The sequence below is a fragment of the Gorilla gorilla genome, chromosome 4, assembly GCF_029281585.2.
Source record: "Gorilla gorilla gorilla isolate KB3781 chromosome 4, NHGRI_mGorGor1-v2.1_pri, whole genome shotgun sequence".
Taxonomy (NCBI): domain Eukaryota; kingdom Metazoa; phylum Chordata; class Mammalia; order Primates; family Hominidae; genus Gorilla; species Gorilla gorilla.
Window position 1 is genome coordinate 45,065,264 of NC_073228.2, and position 13,695 is coordinate 45,078,958.

Genomic DNA, 13,695 nt, shown 5'->3' on the forward strand with positions numbered 1-13,695 from the left:
TAATCAAGCCACACCCAGAAGCCTTCAATGCCTACACCCCCAAAAAGTAATTAATAATGGATATTTGGGGCACTGTGGCAGGTGACCATGGATGCCCTTCAAGGTAGGGGGATAGAACTCTCAAAGTCCCTCAAAATCTAATTGTAATATGGCAGAGGATGGGAAGGAAGCATGTGAAGATTTGGCTATGATATTAATTACATAGGTTATAAGATATAAGCCCCAGCTCTGTTTATCTGTGCCAATTTTTTAAGTTGTATTTTTTCATCAAGACAGACGGGGAAAAAAGTACCTTAAAAATATGAGCTAGCTGGGCACAGTGGCATGTGCTACTCAGGAGGCTAAGATGGGAGGATGGCATGAACCCAGAAGTTCGAATCCTCGCCTCTAAAGTTAAAAATTAAAAAAAAAAAACCCATAAAAATATGAGAGTGATTTTGTAGCAAGACTATCCTTACTGATGGCAGCAGCGGGCCATCCGAAGCGGGTGCTTACCATCACACCAGCTGCAGCAGGGAGGAGCCAGCAGTGGCGGCAGGAGCAGCTGTGGGAGCGGCAGTGGCGGCGGTGGGACCCCTGCGCCCCACGTCCCATGTGCCCCGCATCCCGAGGCAGCCGACTGCACCGCCCTCACCATCGCACGGCTGCGTGGGACCCACCCCCAGGCCTGGAGCCTCCATCACTTTTGACCCTGCCCCCATGTCGCCACTCTCGCCCACCGTGGCTGCGGGGAGGGTGTGGGGAAGAGGTGGACAGTCCCCAGAGCCCAGCCCAGGGAGCTGCCCCGGAGCCCACCACCCTGGGGGCCACCGCAATGGGGCCAGGCCCAGTCACCAGCCTGCAGGGGAACAATGCAGTTGGGCACAGAGAAGTGAGCAGAGAGGGGCCTGGGGCGCAGAGCTGGGGCCGCGCTTAGGGGACCGGGGGTGGAAAGTGGGAGCGGCCCCTGCTTAGAGACCCAGCCAGCAGTACGGCCACGTGCCCAACCCACTGAGAGCAGGGGTTCCTGTGCCTCAAGAGGAGGCTCTGCGCAGGGTTGCCGGAGCTGCATCCCCAGGATCTGCCCTGCATCAGGGTGACCACCTGACACTCCTGATGGCCGGGCTCAGGACCTACAATCCATTCTTGAAGTCACTCCTGGAGGCGCCCCTGGGCGGGGCCTGACGGGGCGGGGGAGAGCCCTGGGCCATCCCTAAGCATTGGGGCCATGGTAACTCATGACAATGACACCCCTACACCAGATGCCTGGCCCAGGCCCAGGCCCAGTGAGAACTTGAAGACCTCACTCCAGGCTGTGAGGAGGCACCGCCAGGGCCGCTGGCTCCACAGAGCCAGCAGGAGCCAGAGACTAGCAGAAGCCCCACCCCTTCCAAGTTGGTGGGTGGGAACTCCCCAGGTGCTGCTGCAGCCACCCTGCCCTGTGGAATCAGGCATTTCTGCACTCTTGGGAGCCCAGGAAGGTCCCTCTGCCCCCTGCAAGCTCGGGGGTGCCTACTCCCGCTGCCTGGCTTCTCCCCACTGTTGGCACCCACTCTGATCTCAGAGCAAGGCCAGGGCCTAGCCTGGGCACTGTCACAGCCCTGCCTGGGATGCACACACTTGGGGCAGTGCTGACACACCAGGCCCCTGCTGCCTTGGTCCCCTCTGGACTGTGGGTGCCAACAAGCACAGGAAGGAGGCTGAGGGGAGTGCTGAGGACAGCCCGGAGCTGGCCTGCCGACTGAACAGCCTGGGCACCATGAAGTGGACAGGAGGCAGACAGGCTCCTGGGTGGAAGAGGGAGGGTCCCCAGTGAAGCTCCACTTTCAAGGGAGTGGCAGGGTGGGGGGCAGCTGCCAGTCCAAGACCAGAGAGGGAATCTGAAGTGCTTTTCTCTGAACCCTGCCCATAGCCACCTATGGACAAATCAGCATGCACTTCCTCCCTTATGAAGCCCATAAAAACCCTGGACTCAGCCAGACTGAGCAGAGGAGGGAAAGCATGACAGCCAGGGAGGTGATGACCAGCTGCAGAGAGGAGCTGCCCTCCCCAGAGGAGCTGCCCACCCCAGGGTCTCCTCTCTGCTGAGAGCTGAGGAGATGACCAGCTGCAGAGAGGAGCTACCCTCTCTGCTGAGAGCTGAACACTTATTGGGACACCCTGGCTATGGAGAGGAGCTGCTCACTACAGGTCTCCTCTGAGCTGTTCTGTTGCTCCATAAAGCTCCTCTTCATCTTGCTCACCCTCCACTTGTCTATGTACTCATTCTTCCTGGTTGCAGGGCAATAACTTGGGACCTGCCAAATGGCAAGGCTAAAAGAGCTGTAACACAAACAGTGCTGAAACATGCCGCTTGCTTGCCCCATTGGGGGCAAAGAGGAGAGAAAATCTGTGGCCCTTTAGGAATCTCAGACCTGGGAGCTCCCCAAGCCAGGGCTGTGACTCCCTCTTTGGGGCCCTGCAGTTCCTGGCATCTCCAAGCTTCTGGGTGCCACTGCATTCCCCAGTGCCAGCCAGGGAAGCTATTTGTGCACCCAGTCCAGCATCAGCCTCACAGAGAGCTGGCACCCTTGCTACCACCTGGAGCTGCCCACCCTGTGGCAGCAGCCGGCATGTCCAACTGCGCACAGTGGCTAGACCCCATGCTCACTCATGCACCCCTTACCACTCCATGTCTGACTTGCAGTCTCCCTTGGAGGCATGGGATTCAGGCCGATAATGTGAGCAGAGCATGGCCTGCCAGGCCGAGTGGGTGGAACAAGCCCAGCAGGCCTGAGCAAAACTTGGGCAAAGGCGCTGCTGGCCACAGAGGTTTCCCGCCAGAAAAGCAACACTCCAAAGATCCAATAACACTACCAAGTCCAAATAATCTGAGTCCCATTCATGGAAAAAAGAAATTTAGTAATAGGTATACCTGAGTTACAAATCACATGACACAAGTGACTTACTGTCTCTCCTGCTACTCCCTACCCACTCCATCTCTTCTCCCACAACCCACAAGACTCATTGCAACCAGATGCCACAAAGAAAGGACCAGAAGGACAGGGTCACCAGGACACATCCCCTCATTCCACCTTCCCAGCTGGAGCCGCAAGCAGCATTCCTCATTTCCTTTAAGGTCTCTTTGGCTCTTATTCCCTGGGAAGTGTCCCTAACTCACCTCTAGTCTCTGATCATTTCTGTACTCTAAATCATTTCAGTATTTCTGCCCTAATTTTGTTAAGTGTTGGTCGGATTTATTTATTTATTTATTTATTTACCTGCTAGCAGGTTTGTACCAAGGGGCCTGAATGCTTTGCTCTACACTTCTTTGAGTATTCCTAGTGTCATGTTATTTGGTGGCCAAAATGGTACATGATGGCTGAATAACCAAAGCTGGAGAAGAGGGGAGAAAAAGAGCTGGAAGGGATCCCAGAGCACCTTTGTCTCCTATACTGCAAAAGGAAACTGAAGCCCAGGAGGAGAAAGTGACTTGACAAGGTGAAAAGTTTGACTGGTGGTGAGGGAGAACCAGGTAGTTTTTGTTTCCTACTTCACGGCATTGGGTAGAGAAAATTGGGGTGGGGCCAAGGAAAGCAAAGGGCAATAAGGCATGGTGCTAAGAACACAGGCAGCGAGCTGATGTGGGCCTGATTCCTGAAGCTTCCACCCACTCACTGAGTGCCCTGGTGAGCGTTACTTAACCTCCAGAAGCCTCAGTTTTCTCATCTGTAGAATGGGGATAACCACACCTACCTCATGAGGAATCTCTGGGAAGGGTAAATGAATAATGTACACAAAGCACTTGAAACAGCATAAGCACAGGGGAAGTATGCAGAAGAGGGAGGTGCTCTTACTATTATGAGCAGTATTTCTCTCTCCATTTGTCTTCTAGGCATTTTTTATTCTTCTTTCTTTCTTTCTTTCTTTTTTTTTTTTCGGTCGGGCGCAGGATCTCACTCTGTTGCCCAGGCTGGAGTGCAGAGGCACGATCAAGTCTCGCTGCACCACTGACCTTCCAGGCTCAAGTGATCCCCCCACCTCAGCCATTGGAGTAGCAGGGACCAGAGACACACACCACCACATTGGCTTTTTTTTTTTTTTCACTTTTTGTAGAGATAGGGTCTCACTGTGTTGCCCAGGCTGGTCTTGAAGTCCTGGGCTCATGTGATCCTCCCACCCTGATCTCCCAAAGTGCTGGGGTATCAGATGTGAGCCACCACACCCAGCCATTTCTATTATTTTTGAGTTTTCTAAAAGAATAATGGTTCTTTCATTTTCCTTCTTTTGCTAAGGTTATTCCCATTGCTTAAGATACCCTCCTCCCCTACAGAGCTAATGTGTATTGAGTCCTTACTATATTGCAGACACTGTTTTAAGTGCTTTACACATTTTAAATTATTTGATCTTCTTAATAACCAAATTGGGTCAGTATGACTATTATCCCCAGTTTATAGATTAGGAAATTAGCCAGGCATGGTGGCTCGCTCCTGTAATCCAAGCACCTTGGGAGGCTGAGGAAAGAGGATTGCTTGAGGCCAGGAGTTTGAGACCAGCTTGGGCAACATAGTAAGACCCCATCTCTACAAAAAGTAAAACAATAAAATAAAATAGCCAGGCATGGTGGCACCCACCTGTAGTCCCAGCTCCTTGGGAAGCTGAAGCAGAAGGATGACTTGAGCCCAGGAGTTTGAGGTTGAAATGAACTATGCACAGCAAGACTCTGTCTCAAAAAAAAAAAAAGTAAGTTCTAATTCAAAACAAAACCAGCAATACAATGCATTAAGGACATGATTATGAAACTAACTATACAGAGTTCTCTCCACGTTCCAACTGGTAACCAAGCTTTTAATGCTGGATCTTTGACTTCTAGCTTTTGTTTGTTTGTTTGTTTGTTTGTTTGTTTGTTTGTTCTGAGACACAGTCTCACTCTATTGCCCAGGCTGTAGTGCAGTGGCATGATCTCGGCTTACTGCAACCTCCACCTCCCAGGTCTAAGCGATTCTCCTGCCTCAGCCTCCCAGGTAGCTGGGATTACAGACATGCGCCGCCATGCCCAGTTAATTTTTGTGTTTTTAGTAGAGATGGGGTTTCACCATGTTAGCCAGGCTGGTCTCGAACTCCTAACCTCAAGTGATCCACCACCTGGGCTTCCAAAAGTGCTAGGATTACAGGCGTGAGCCACTACACCCAGCCAACTTCTAGCTTTTTTCATTAGCCTATAGAGCACAGATAGACTGAGCTAATTACTGAAGAGTGTAGGTGGAAATGGAAAGGGAGAAGGTAGGGCCAAGGGGGCCATTATTGAATCTCCTTTGAAGCTCCAGGGCCAGGAAGTTGAGACCAGCTCAGGCAGATGTGCAGTTTCAAATTCTTGGCCACCAAGACCAAAGTCTCACACATCACAAAGAAAACTGAGACATGGATGCCCCCAATTCCCTGTGCCTACATCGATCACAGCTGTCAGTTACAAAGTGACACTTCTGTCCCTAATAACTAATATCATATAAGATTTATGTGAATGCAAAATGATTGAGATTTTTAGGAACTGCACATACTCTCTTGAGTATGACCAAAAATTTATGAGAGGAGAATCACTTCCATTGACAATGAACTTAATTCTACAGAAAAATTAGGCCGAGTGCAGTGGCTCACACCTGTAATCCCAGCACTTTGGGAGGCCGAGGCGGGTGGATTATCTGAGGTCAAGAGTTTGAGACCAGCCTGGCCAATATGGTGAAACCCCTTCTCTACTAAAAACACAAAAATTAGCTGGGTGTGGTGGTAGGCACCTGTAATCCCAGCTACTCAGGAGGCTGAGGCACTAGAATCACTTGAACCCGAGAGGCAGAGTGCAGTGAGCTGAGATCACACCACTGCACTCCAGCCTGGGCAGCAGAGCAAGACTCTATCTCAAAAATAAAATAAAATAAAGAAAGGAAGAAAGGAAGGAATTAAACTGATAGGAATGGAGGCATGTGAGTAAGTGCTGATCATCAGGAAGATTCAGATCTACTGGGGACCTGACCATCTGAGGGAGGACACCCAGTGGAGGCCATCAGAACCTGACAAAGGAAGAGAGGAAAAGAGGTGGCCTCAGTGGTGTGCAAGCCTGTGCGCCCTCAGTTCCTACTAGGGGATATGTGCCCCTTGCAGATCCAGCAGGGTTTGGAACAAGATTGAGAGGAGCTTGGTGTTTATGCAGATCTAAGTGGCCCCACAAAGGAGTAAAAGTTATAAGTGGAACTGTCTCTTTAAACCCAAGAGTGACCCAAAGAAAGGCAGGGGGCAGAGCTGGAAGTGAAGAGAGTCCTGGGAGAAAGAGATGAGCTATCTTGGAGTTCATGGTAGCCTGAGAGGAAGACTGGCTACACCAGATGCAATGTCAAAACATTCAGGAAAAAGATAAACAGTATCCCACACAGGCCCTGAAACAGCAGTTCTTAACCTTTTTTTTTTTTTTTTTAGGCCTCTGACCCCTTTGAAAATATAACAAAAAGGACAAATCCTCCCCTTGGAAAAACAGCAGAAATATGCCTACAATGGTTTTCTGTGGTTAAGAACCTCAGTTTCTATTGTAAAAAGAATGAATGGTACTCAAAATTGAAATTCTAGGCCGGGCATGGTGGCTCATGCCTATAATCCCAGCACTTTAGGAGGCTGAGGCAGGAGAATCACCTGAGGCCAGGAGTTCAAGCCCAGCCTGGGCAACATAGCAAGACCCTATCTCTAAAAAAAAAAAATGTTTAACTAGCAAAGCATGGTGGCATATGCCTATAGTCCTTGCTACTCAGGAGGCTGAGGCAGGAAGATGGCTTGAGCCCAGGAGTTCGAGGGTGCAGTGAACTATGGTCATGCCACTGTACTCCAGCCTGGGAGCAGGGTTCCAGTCAGGAGGCACAGGGGCCTCCCTCTTTGCCAACATAACCACAGTTTCTACCTTTTAGGATTTGGGTAAAAAGTAAAGAAGAATAAAAGAAGAGTGAGAAAGAGAACCGGAGAATGGGATAGAGGCAAGGAAAAGGGAAGAAAGACAGGGTGGAGCGGGGAGCACCCATTCACTCTGGAGTGATGTGTACCCATTCAGAGGTAGGGAAGCAAAGTGAAACAATCTGAAGATAGGTCAGGTGTGGTGGCTCATGCCTGTAATCTCAGCACTTTTGGAGGCTGAGCAGGGCCAATCCCTTGAGCCGAGGAGGTCGAGACCAGCCTAGGCAATGTGGCAAAACCCCATCTCTACAAAAAATAGAAAAATTAGCCAGGTATGCCTGTAGTCCCAGCTACGTGGGAGACTGAGGTGGGAAGATCACCTGTTCCCCCCCAGCAAGGCTGAGGCTACAGTGAGCCTTGATTGTGCCACACTCTGCTCCAGTCTGGGCAATGAAGTGAAACTCTGTCTCAAAAAAAAAAAAAAAAAAAAAAAAATCTGAAGGTGAGCTGGGAAAGCACTCATTCTTTTCTCCCCTAATCTTGTAGAACCACAGAATCATAGGTTTCAGGGTTGGAAGAGATCTTTAGTTCAAACTCTTCCATAAAAGCCCCATGAAATATTTGCTAGTGTTCACTTGAATACCTACCATGACATGGGACTCAATACTTCGCAAGGTAGACCATTCCATTTGAGAAAACCTCTAATCGACATTAAATTTTTCCTAGCAGGGATCTGACATCTACATCCCTGAGGTTTTCATCCACTGATCCTGGATTTGCCCCCAAAGTGACCCAGAAAAAATGTAGGACAATTCCCCATTATAGAAGTTGCTGTTTCCCCATTTCTCAGCCAAGTACTTTCCAGCAGGTGATTGTTCTAGGCAAATACTCTTGAATCCATATTATGTGGCCATTTGCTCTGAAACCTGTTTTATCTTGGGTATCAGTTCCCTCTAAGCTACGTATTTTCATGTTTTAGAGTCAGAAGATTAATCTCCTTGACAGAAAAGATGGAACTGAGGTCAAAATAGAAGTTGAGTTCTACTAATGTCACACTGCTGGCACAAAGGGCAGTGCCCTTCCTGCTCTTCTTGCTCTGAACATAAGTAAAAGCATATATTTGTTGGTTTTAACATATAAACATTTTCATTTCATTTTAGACTTATGCCTTCTTGGCTTTGTTCTCACAGCTCTATGCCACTACTTTATGTCCATCAGTGGCTCTCAGCTCACCTTCAGAATTTTTTTTTTTTTTTGTAGACAGGGTTTCACTTCATTGCCCAGGCTGGAGCACAGTGTGGCGCAATCACGGCTCACTGCAGCCTCAACCTTCCCAGGGGGGAACAGGTGATCTTCCCGCCTCAGTCTCCCATGTAGTTGGGACTACAGACATGCCTGACTAATTTTTCTATTTTTTGTAGAGACGGGGTTTCGCCACATTGCCCAGGCTGGTCTTGACCTCCTGGGCTCAAGGGATCAGCCCCGTTCAGCCTCCAAAAGTGCTGGGATTAGGCATGAGCCACCGCGACTGACCTATCTTCAGATTGTTTCACTTTGCTTCTCTACCTCTGAACGGGTACATGTCCCTCCAGAGTGAATGGGTGCTCCCCGCTCCACCTTGTCTTTTTTCCCTTTTCCTTGCCTCACATCCCATTCTCCAGTTCTTTTTCTCACTCTTCTTTTATTCTTCTTTACTTCTTTTTGCCCAAATTCTAAAAGGCAGGAACTGTGGTTATGTCGGCAAAGATGAAGGCACCCTGTGCCTCCTTACTGGAACCCCGCTCCCTGAGTTCTTGTCTATTGATATTCCATCAGAGCTTGCCACCTCTCTTCCTTAAAGCCCTCCCTGACCACCCCTCCTCCTCTGAGCTCCTAGTGTCCTGGTCCCACACCTCTCCCTTGCTCCTTAGACATATACTGGCTAGTGTCATTTCGATTATTTTGTCTTTTAATATAGTTCAGCTCCACTTATATATTTTTTCCCTCAAGTAGAGTATAAACTCATAGAGGGAGAGACCACAGATGACTTTGTTTTTATATCCTGAAGTACCTACTGCTGTGCACTCAATAATTTATTTTGAATGAATGCTTCCCACCACTGGAGGTTCTAAACACACATATACAATAAGGATCAAAACGAAACAAATGGACTAAGGCTGACTGTAGTGAGAGGGAGTTGCTGAATGCTAAATGATTAGTATCAGAGAGCTGGAAGGGACACGAACCATGATCTAATCGATTCCTTCATTTTGCAACCTGTGGACTGAGGTTGAGTGGGGATGTGACTTGACCAGGTCCCCACATGTCCACAAGTGTCCTCTCTATGACCCCTCATTGCAAAACCTTTGTGGGGGTACTGAAGCAAGCGAACGAATTGCTGTGAGTCTTTAAAAGTAAACAAAAACTCCATTTGTCTGAAGGCAAAGAGACGGACTAAGTGATTTCTCAAGTTTCCTTTCAGCCCGGGCTGGCAATCGGTTTTCTTCAGCGTCTCAGGAACGTGTCAAACGTGGGCGTCCTGTTGGAAGCACGCTGTTGCAAGTTTGTCATCTAGTGGTGGAGGATAGGTATTGCACCACCAGCCATCTCCACCAACACAGTTTTCCCTAAAAGCCCTGGTCAACGGAGTCTGTTTAGGATGCCAAACGCGTGATGACACTCTGCTAACCGTGGCCCTCAGGTGATTACAGTCTACTAGAAGTCTGCAGGGTCTCCTGTAGCTCTACAGTTCCAGTCTGGCGACTGGGTTAGGGAGACTAAATTGTGACCATCACTAATTAATACAGATGGGAAAATCTCTAGGGAAGAGGTGAGCCTGACTTGCATATTGAAGGGTGGGAATAAGGTGGATGAGCAGAATGGGGCACATATCAGGAGAGAGAAACAAGATGAATCAAGAGGTCCTGGGGTGAGGAGAGAAGGGGAGAGGGAAGCAGCACTGGGGAGCTAACAGAAAGAAAGATCAGCTGGCTTCAGCCAGTGGTGCCTCTAGCAGATTTGGGGCAAATAAAGGAAGGCCTTAGAAGTTAAATAGAAAGGTTTGGAAATGACCCAGTAGGGGATAGGAGCTCTTTTAAGTCCTAATTGGGGAAGAAATTTGATTAAAACAGTGTTTCAGGAGTATTAATATGCCATGCTACCATCTTTTTTCTTTTGTCTTTTTCTCGCCACCACCCACCCCCCACGACCAGCCCCCCACCCCCTAGACGGAGTCTTGCTCTGTCACACAGGCTGGAGTGCAGTGGCGCGATCTCAGCTCACTGCAACCTCCGCCTCCCAGGTTTAAGCAATTCTCCTGCCTCAGCCTCCCAGGTAGCTGGGATTACAGGCATCTGCCACCGCGCCTGGCTAATCTCACCATGTTTGCCAGGCTGGTCTCGAACTCCTGACCTTGTGATCCGCCTGCCTCGGCCTCCCAAAATGCTGGAATTACAAGTGTAAGCCACCGCCCCCGGACTTCTTTTTTTTTTTTTTAAGATGGAGTCTCACTCTGTTGTCCAGGCTGGAGTACAGTGGTGCGATATTGGCTCACTGCAACCTCCACCTCCCGGGTTCAAGTGATTCTCCTGCCTCAGCCTCCCGAGTAGCTGGGATTACAGGCATCCAACACCACGCCCAGCTAATTTTTGTATTTTTAGTAGAAACAGCGTTTCACCATGTTGGCCAAGCTGGTCTTGAACTCCTGACCTCAGGTGATCTGTCCACATCGGCCTCCCAAAGTGCTGGGATTACAGGCATGAGCCACTGTGCCCGGCCCATGCTACCATCTTTAACTGGACAGGGGAAACTAGAAAAATTATGAGTCGAGTTTGTTATTATTCTTCCTATGTATTTTTAAATTAATAATTAAATTAATAAATTTTTAATTAATAAATACATAAACTCCTAAACTGCTATGACAGAATGATAGAAGTGCTTAGCACAGTGCCAGCACATAGTAGGTGCTCAGTAAGTTGATGATGCTCTTTATTATCATCTCTCTGAAATTCACCTTTGACATCAGGGGACCTCATATGATCATCATCTTATCTCTAGTGACTGCTTTGCTCATTTTCTCTCCGTGGGGTAGTAGAGGCTCTGGCCTCTGTCAGGGGCCTGTGGCAGTGGACAGGGAGGAGACTTACAGAAGGCCCCTGAATACCCTCTCCCCCTCTGCTCCTTTCCCACCTCCCTCCTGAAGGTCACTGGCTGTTCGTTCCTCTGACAGTGGGAAGTTTCCATGAAGATACCCATCCTCTCTGATAACTTTCTGGGCAACTTTCTCCCCAGCATCTGTCCACAGGGAGCAGAGAGCCTGGCCTTTGGGGAACACACAGTCATACTCTCTTTCCACAGAAGCAGCTTCCCTGTGTCCCCTCATGTGTCATCATCCCCTCAGGATGGTGCCATTGCTGGCTCCAGGCCAGAGCCCCCCTTAAATCTTCCCCCGAGCTGGGACACCTTTCCCCTCCTCCTTCTGGCCCACTTACTCACACTCATCCTGCCTGAGATGCCACCTTCTCAGGCCCTCAGTCAGGAACCCCTCAGGGTGGTGGAAGGGCCCCCAGTGGGCTCAGTCCTATTTCCATAAATTATGGTTGACCCATGAACAATGTAGAGGTTGGAGGCACCAACCCACGTGCAATCAAAATGTGCATATAACTTTTGATTCCCCAAAAACTTAACTACTAATGGCCTACTGTTGACTGGAAGCCTTACGAAAAACATAAAAATTTAACATATTTTGTATCTATATATTATAGACTGTATTCTTATAATAAAGTAAGTTGGAGAAAAAAATTAAGAAAATCATAAGGAAAAGAAAATATATTTACTAGTAAGTGGAAGTGGATAATCTTCAAGGCCTTCATCTTCCTCGTCTTCAGGTTGAGTAGGCTGAGGAGGAGGAAGGGTTGGTCTTGCGGTCCCAGGGTGGCAGAGGTGGAAGAGGAGGTGGAGGTGAAAGGAGAGGCAGGAGCGACAGGCACATTCAGTGTAAATTTTATTGAAAAATGTCTGTATATAAATGGATCCACACAGTTCAAGCCCATGTTGTTCAAGGGTCAACTGTACATGGTCTGGATCTGGGTTCGAAATAGTGGAAGTCAGTCTAGTTGAAGAAAATCGTGAACTTTATTTAGTCACTTTTTATGCATACCTCTTCCCAGGAGGGGCAAGTGCCAAACCTTAGTTATGGGCCGGGCAAAGTACAGGGTTGGGGAAGGGATGACTAGGAGGACAAGTCTCTTCTGTCTTCAGATAAACAAGCCCAACACCATGGAGGCAGCAAATAAGTTGCACTGGTTCCCAAGGAGGTTTGTGAAGTAGAAAATGCTTCCCGGCTGGGCGCGGTGGCTGACACCTGTAATCCCAGCACTTTGGGAGGCCAAGGCAGGTGGATCACCTGAGGTCAGGAGTTTGAGACCAGCCTGGCCAACATGGTGAAACCCCGTCTCTACTAAAAATACAAAAAAGTAGCTGGGTGTGGTGGCGCGCGCCTGTAATCTCAGCTACTCGGGAGGCTGAGACAGGAGAATCGCTTGAACCTGGGAGGCGGAGGTTGCAGTGAGCCAAGATCGTGCCACTGCACTCCAGCCTGGATCACAGAGTGAGACTCCATTTCAAAAAAAAGAGAGAGAAAAGAAAATAAAATGCTTCCTGAACTATTCTCTCAGTGGAAGTGATGGCTGAGCCGGAGCAGCATCTTAGACCATGTGTAGAGGTCACACACTGAGACACCATACGATAAAAGAACTTGGGTCCCTGAGGACTGTGGAGCATGCTGGCTGTGCCAGCCAGGGACTGCCAATCTCTGGATTGTAATGGGAGGAAGAAACGCACTTCCATGTCTCTTAAGCCACTGTGTTTTGGTGTCCATATGCACAGCCAAATATAATCTTAATTAATACTGTGTTCAATAAATGTTGGCTGATGTTGTCACATGATTATAACTAATGTCTGTCTTCCCACTAGACTGAAAGCTCCTTGAGGACAGGGGCCATGTCTGTGTGGTTCAGTATATCCCCAAGGCTCATGCCAGTGCCATGTGCACAGCAGGTACCCAATGGGCATCTGTTGAATTAGTAAGTGAGCTATGACCTCTGTTCATGCTCTTCTTCTCCCTGGGGCTAAGCACCAACCTTGGGGCACCTTTTCCTTTAAGGTCTCACTGAAAGCCCTTCTCCCAGAGAAAATATTTGTAATGCCTCACTTCTTTCTGGTTCCTCCTCGTATTGGTTCCTTAAAACTTACACTGTATGTTACATAGATGGAGTTATCCCTATGCTATTTGGGGATCATTCTCTATTTATCCCTGGATACTTATGTGCTTGCTTAAGTGGACAGTAAGCTACTTTGGGCAAGGAAAACACTTTCAGTTTTCAAATCACTGGGAACCTTAACTCCAGTTCCTCACAAGTGAATACAGTGAGCAATAAATACTTGCTGAAGAAAGAAAGAAGAGAGGGAGGAGGGTGAAGATCAAAAAATTACCTATCAGGTACTATGTGTATTACCTGGGTGGTGAAATAATCTGTACACCAAACCCCTGAGACATGCAATTTACCTATGTAACAAACCTGCACATGTGCCCCTGAACCTAAAATAAATGTTAAAAAACCAAAAAAAAAAAAAAAAAAAAAGAAGGGAAGGAGGAAAACCTGACGAGGCCCCAGTGCTAAGGAGAATGTTGGCATTTCAAATTGGGGGTGTGATTTAAAGAAAAGGAGCAGAAAGTGAGGCCAAAAAGAGCAGTCTGCGAGGTAGGGACAAGGAAAAGAGTCCTAAGAGCCAAGCTTGGAAAACATTTCAAAGGCAGGTTGAAAATGG